Source organism: Arvicanthis niloticus, chromosome 26 (genome assembly GCF_011762505.2).
Source record: "Arvicanthis niloticus isolate mArvNil1 chromosome 26, mArvNil1.pat.X, whole genome shotgun sequence".
Lineage (NCBI taxonomy): Eukaryota > Metazoa > Chordata > Mammalia > Rodentia > Muridae > Arvicanthis > Arvicanthis niloticus.
In genome coordinates, this window is record NC_133434.1 from 36501246 (window position 1) to 36508279 (window position 7034).

A 7034-nucleotide genomic window follows, 5' to 3' on the forward strand; every position below is an offset into this window, starting at 1 on the left:
ATTCCACATTGACATTAAAGCTAATTCAGGCCTGGAGAGATGGCTCAGCAGTTAAGAGCACTGACGGCTCTTCCAGAGGTTCTCAGTTCAATTCCCAGCAACCACATGGTGGCTCACAACCATCTGTAATGGGATCTGAGGCCCTCTTCTGGTGTGTCTGAAGACAGCAACAGTGTACTTACATAAAATAAATAAATCTTTAAAAAACAAAAACAGAAACAAAGCCCACTTAATCCAGAGATACCAGGCAGTAGAAGGAAAATCTTAGATGCCCCACCTGCTTCTTTCCTCTTCCCTCTGTGACTCCTGACCTCAAAGAGCTTCCCGAGTGCTCACCGCTACCCCAGCTTTGCTGTGCGTGCCATATGCTTTTCTGTCTGAACCCCAAGCCTCTCTTCCTTTCAGGACCCTAGCATTGACCCCTCTTCCTTAGAACTTGAGATAACTTGCCACACCCCTAACCTAGCACCCTGGAGACACTCCAGTAATGTTGGGAGAAGGGAGGGGGATTGGAATTTCTAACAGTCAGCCAGCTTGCCCTCCTGTCTGCAAGGCTTACGCTTATCAGTCCTCACTCTCAGCCTACGCACACCCCGTGCAAACGCACTTGCAAAGGAGGGGTTGTGTGCTACTTCTGACGAGTGCAAGTCTCATCCATAACTATTATTTTATAAGAAAAGACAGGCTCTGTGCTTTTTGGGTTTTCAAGACAGGGTTTCTCTGTCTGTGTAACTCTGGTTGTCCTAGAACTCAATCTGTAGACCAGGCTGGCCTTGAGCTCAGAGATTTGCCTGCCTCTGTCTCCCAAAAGCTGGAATCAAAGGTGTGTGCCACCACCACCTAGCAATAAATTGTTAAAGATGTAAAACAAGAAGGCGCAGCCCGCAAGGCATCCACCTACAGGCACGGGGCCCTCTGCGCTCTCTCTCTCTGACCCGCGGGTTCAAATCCCACTGGCTCCCGTGAGTCTCCTCCCACGTCTCGTGGGGAAAATAAAAAAGATGTAAAAGAAAAAAGAAAACAAGAAGTCTAAGAGTTTGACCACAATGGACATTATACCACAGGCCCATCCCTGCTATACCAGGGATTGAAGCCTTTGAGCAGCAGAACCAGCTCACCACATGTTACTTTTTTTGTTTCATTTTAAAAACAGGGTTTAATATAATCCAGGCTGGCCATTAACTCACTTGTAGCTAAGGATGGCTTGAACTTTTGATACCCCTGCTTCCTGGGGTGCTAAGACTACAGCTTACCTCAGTTAAAAAAATATGTTTACAGATGCACAAACTAGAAATATGTACAATTAACGCCAGGCATTGATGGTACCTGCTTGTCTTGTGACAGGAGGATTAGCGTGACTCCCAGGCTGTCCTAGGCTACCATGTGAGGCCCTGTCCTGGGATAGACGTGGTAAGGATGGCTGGATTCACTCTTCAACACGGAACCGTTTGGTGTCCTGTTCAAATGCTTGTCATTTGGTTTGGTTATGCTGTGTTGTTTTTGTGTATTGAGATAACAGTCTCACTATGTAGCACAGGTTAGTGTCAAACTTACCATCCTCCTGCCTCAGCCTCCCAAGTGCTAGGATTACAGGTAGTATCCTCCACCCAGTCTCAACTTTGTTATTTTTATTTTGTTAGATCGAATTAACTAATTGATTTTGGAGGGGCATGTGTGCCATGAAGCAAGTATGGAGGTCAGAATAAAACTTGCAGGAGTTGATTCTCTCTCCAATGTGGATCTAAGGGATCAAGTTTATGATATCAAGCTTGGCAGCAGGTGCCTTTCCCCAAAGCCATCTAATAGAAAATCACTAATATTTGCTCTTGGCACAAAATCTAGATAGTTCTATTCAGTAAAAAGCCACATTCTGCTCTGTGTCCTGCACCCCAGCAGACAGTCCCAGATGTCGGTCCCCTCTGAATGTTCCCTCTCCCAAGCTGTGTCCTTAGAAACAGTTAAACCAAATACTCAGGAATGACAAATTTGCTGTCTAAATTATTAACAGTGGTTGCAGATATGAAGAAAATCAACAAAAGAATTGTTTATTAAAGAATTCTAATCTCTGAAACAGTCCGTTGTCCTGCAAAGCAGGACATGACTCAAATGACAAATGAAATGACAAGACCAAGCAGAGACAGAGGTAAGAGTTGACGACAGTGGGGCGGTACATCCTGTCTCGCCTTGCTTGGGACTTCCTGTGTGTACGTCTTCCTTTCCAGCCAGGCCAGGGCTGGCTTCATGCTTTTGTTCTCTCCAAAGCCTGATGTACAGGAGGCCATCAGAAATACACCCTGTCCTCATTCCGTCTGGCGAAAGTCACCTTCAGGGAAGGGACAGAGGACAGAGTCAGCTACATCCTCCAGAGCCTGGTGCTGGACACAAGACAACATTATGACCCCTGCATACCCTGGACACTTCCATCTTTGGACACATACTTTTGTAAATAATTTAAAACATATTTCACAAATGTATTGACATAAAAACCATGCCCAGGCTAGATTTGTGGATATCTATTTATTTTTATCATGATGTTGCCCAGTGGGCCTGGAGCTAGTCCTGGTCCTCCAGCTCTTGGCCTCTGGAATAATGGGCAGTACAGCCCTATGTGCCTATAAGGTACCAGTCCTACTTTACAGGATTCTAGGGATCCAACCTAGGTCTTTTGGTACACTAGGATGGCACTCTAACCATTGAGTTACATTCCTAACCCTTGTTTCTTTTTAATTTAAACAGAACTAAAACATTCTGTAAAGGATTGTGGACAACAGGAACTGCAGACACAGTGCCTAATGGGTAAGTAGACCCAGCCTGGACCTCTGTTCCAAGTATGGCTTTTATTTACTAACCAGTGATGCTTCTTAAGAACAGCTGGGTTCAGCCAGGCAGTAGTGACGCACGCCTCTGATTCCAGCTGTGAGTTTGAGGCCAGCCTGGTCTACAGTGTAAGATCCAGGACAACCAGGGATACACAGAGAAACTCTTTCTTGGAAAAAAAAAATCTGGGTTCTGGGAAAAAAAATCTTTGGCTTTGCATCCCTGATGATCCAGGCTGGATTCTAGTCCCAGCATTTACCTACTGTGTGGCCAGGCCACCACTAAGGCTGCAGAGTTCGTTAACCCTGGTAACATGCCCTTTGCTGGTGATTGAGTAGTCACCACAAAAGAAGGGGTGATGTTCTAGTGGGCCAGGTCCCTTGTGAGAAAGAGGCAAAGGTGGCAGTGGGAGGCACAGGAAGATAATATCTGGCTCTCATCCTCTCAGGCACTGGGACTGCTCTATGTTTCCCAGTCACCTGGGTGTTTTGAAAACCACTGGCTAAATAACACTCCTCTCCCTACTCCCAGTGTTTCAGGATATTTGTGAACCTGTGAACCCCAAGATTGTGTCAGATACTGAATAAAACCTGTTTCTAGTTGTAGTATGTATGGCTCAGCCCTTAGTACACACCTTTAATCCCAAACTAAGGTAAAGTTAATTTGTAGAAGGAAGCACCCATGTTTGAAAGTGATGTCTAATTGAGGGGCAGACAAAGTGATGAATCAGAGAAAGATTTGGCAGAATAGGATCTTCCTAACTCTCTCAAGAAGAGAGAAGAAAGGGAAGCTACTTAAGGAAGAAGTGCAGAGGGGGAGGGGGAGGGAGAGGGGAAAGAAGGGGGAAAGCAAGCAGTTTTACCTGGAGAGTTTACAGAGATAGAATTAAGAGAGAACAAGCTAGACACAGGTAAAAACAGAATGAGCTAGAAAACATGAAGGAGCCAGAAGATTAGAACAGATGACTACAGTTAGTTTGAGGCCAAACAGAGCAGCAATTCAGGAGACGCTGAGAGTACCCAGATTGAATCAGTAAGCCTGGAGAAAAGTTTGAGCCAGAACAACCCAACTGAATCAGTCAGGCAAAAGTTCCGAAAGAAGGGGTAAGCTTATTCAGCTCTAAGTCTCAGAGGCTGAAAACATCCTAGACCTAGATTAGATTGTTCGGAGGCTAGAATCTTCCAGTATTAGGGCCTAGGTTTGCAGATAGAGGCAGTAAGCCTCTGAGGTGACAATTACATCTGGAGAATAAAAGCAACTTTTACACCCCAGACCAACCTCATGAGTACTGAGACTACAGGTAGGAGCCACACGCCTGGTTCATGGCGTGCCAGGCTGAGCCACGGCCTCATCCCTCAGTGTGCTTGGCCTTTGGGCTTTCTGTAGTTCCCCAGGGAATTCTAATACACGTCACAGTTACCTTTCTGTTGCTGCAATCAACAGACTAAGGCAACTTAGTTGGAAGTTTGCTTGGACTTACAGTTGCAGAGGAATGAGCCTGCCGTGCTGGATGGCCGTGGGAACAGGAAGCTGAAAGCTCATAGCTTAAACCAGAGGCAGAAAGCAGAGTAAGCAGATTGGAAGAAAGAAGAAAGGTAAGCTCTCTTTTACTCTCAGTCTGCCCCCAGTGACGCACTTCCTTCAGCCAGGCTGTATGACCTAAACCTCCCCAAACAGATCCGCCAACAGGGACCAAGTGTTCAAATGACAGACACTATCAACAAATGGGGGACATTTCTCATTCAAACCAACACAGGGGCTAAGCCCCCCAAACCCCTCAGTACAAAGTCTTTGCTTTAGCTGGAAGGAGGAGGCTCGGGAAGGGGCCTCTCACCTGTCCAGGTCTGAGACCATAAGGCCTCTCAGCAGCTGCCAGAGGCAGAGTGGAGTTGGCGTTCTCACCTGGGGCGCTTCTGAAGGCCTGTGTTTAACGACACACGCTCTTCTTTCAAAAAAAAAAAGTTTGAGATTATGATATAATTACATCATTTCTTCCTTCTCCTTCCTCCCTCCAAACCCTCCCATGTACCCCTCCACAATCTCCTTCAAATTCACTGTGTCTTTTGTCACTAATTGTTATCGTGTATATGTATGTGTGTGTCCATTTTGGCATGTCCATTGGTGTTGAACCTGTTCAAGTCAAGTTTGGGCTGTCATGCTGGTAAGACTCTATGGGTACATAAAACACCCATAGGTTACTAGGAGACACGATCTCACAGCAAGCCCCCTGTCCTCTGTCTTCATGGTCTTTCCACACTCTCTTCTGCAGTGCTCGCTGAGTCTTAAGTGTGGGAGTGTTCTGTAGCTGTATCTACTGACTGGGCTCCACAAGTCTGCATTATGATAGGTTGTGGTCTTCTGTAATGGTCTCTGTCTGTTGTAAAGAGAAGTTTTCCTCGATGAAGGATGAAGACAAGACTAAGGTTTAGAGAGTGTGGTTAGGAATTATGCTGATTTGGTAAATTAGTAGTTGTAGACTCTCCTGCAATAACTGACTTCACCAGCACTAAGAAGTTAGCTAGATTTCCGGTATCACACATGGTTTTCCTCCCGTGGAGGGGCCCCAAGTCTAGAGAACTGTTGGTCACTGCTGGAGTATTCATGTCACTACTGTACCCTCAGGGTCATCATGCCACCCTGGTCACTGATGTTTATAGGTGTTTGCCTGCATGTCTGTGTACCACATGCACGTCTGGTTCCCTGAGAGGCCAGAAGAGTTGGAGCCCCCTGAGACCAGAGTAACAGACAGTTGTAAAATACCATGTGGGTGCAGAGATCTGAACCTGGCTCTTCTGGAAGAGTTGCCACTGTCCTTAGCCACTAATCCATCTCTCCAGCTTTCGACACGCTTGGATTCTTTGTCTTAAGGACAGTCCTTCAGGCTGGGGATATAAGTCAACTGGTAGAGTGCCTACCTAGCACACACAAAGCCATGAGTTCAATTCTCCAGCACCAAAGAAACAGGGTGCATACCCCTGTCATCCTAACACTCAAGAAGGTCAGAAGTTCAAGGTCACCCTAGGTTACATAACAAGTTCAAGGCCAACCTGGGCTATATGAGAGCCAGTAGGAAGGGCGAGAGGGAGGAAAAGAGAGGAAAGAGGGAAGGAAGAAGGGAAGGAGGGAGGGGGTATCCTGGATCTATCCTGGGTGTCACAGTCAGAGTCTTCTTGAACCCTGGGATAGAGGGGGCAGGGGACACTCTGCCTAACTGGATAGCTAACTTAAGGGACTCTATGTCAGTAGTTTCTTCAAGGTGTTGTCCCCTATCCATACCTGAAGTCCTTGGTATAAGAAACCATCCGAGTCCAGAGCCACCTCAGACCTGCAGACTCAGCTGACCTGGGTTAGCCACAGTCTGTGCTTTCATACATGTCCCCAGGAGATTCTCGGGCTCCGTGACCCGTTTATTTATTTATTTATTTATTTATTTATTTATATTCTTGCATTTTCTGAGACAGGTCTGGCTTTGTAGCTGAGGCTCGCCTGGACTCTCCTGACTCTGCCTCTGCTGCCCAAGTGTCGGGATGACAGGAACACGCCTCCACAGCCAGTTCGTAGTGACAATTTTGAGTTATAGGGAGAACCTAAGGTCTCTGTCTCGCATCCTAGTCTGGAAGGAATTCCATAGTGTACACGTAAAACAACAACAACAAGGGGACTCTCGGTGCACACCTGAAGGAAGGAGGATCAGTCAGGGAGCTTGCCTAGAGGGGTTCTTTCAGCTGGGACTAGGTAAAAAGAGCGAAGACCAGGTTAGAGGTGCTTGGGAGGTCTTGTGGGGGAAGGCCTTGTAGTGGCAGCAGGAAGATGGTAGGTGGGTCTGACATGAGGTTGGTTCTTAGACTGGCCAGTCCACTGCCTCACCTCTCCCAGAAGCAGAGCATCCTCAGAAGTCCACAATCCCTGTGGTCATCAAAGGTAACCCACGGAAACTGTCAGCTTGCCTCCAAGTACACCCAGGTCACTCTCCTCAACAAGACAGCATTGTTTGAGATTCCAGTGCTGGGCAAGAAAAACAGAGTTCAATTGTTCCTGTCATAATGGCTATATAATTTATAATAATGTTGGCTATTAAGGGATTTTTCATAATTAACTGGCGGTGGTGTGCTATTTCACTGCATTTTTGCCTGTCATAATGATTTTGAACTCTGCAAGGCGGTTTTGAACTTGTTCAAATTAAGCCCTGAATATAAAGAAGGGCAAGATCCTTTCAA

General features: G+C 46.4%; 1 long non-coding RNA gene across 1 annotated transcript in view; it reads left to right on the forward strand.

Moving 5' to 3' along the window:
- Positions 1-2073: 2073 nt before the first annotated feature.
- LOC143439399 (uncharacterized) overlaps positions 2074-7034 on the forward strand; it is an 18096-nt gene continuing 13135 nt past the window's right edge. The window contains exons 1-3 of the long non-coding RNA XR_013107661.1: positions 2074-2442; positions 2737-2796; positions 4300-4412. This is a non-coding gene — a long non-coding RNA (uncharacterized LOC143439399). The remainder of the gene's footprint in view (positions 2443-2736; positions 2797-4299; positions 4413-7034) is intronic.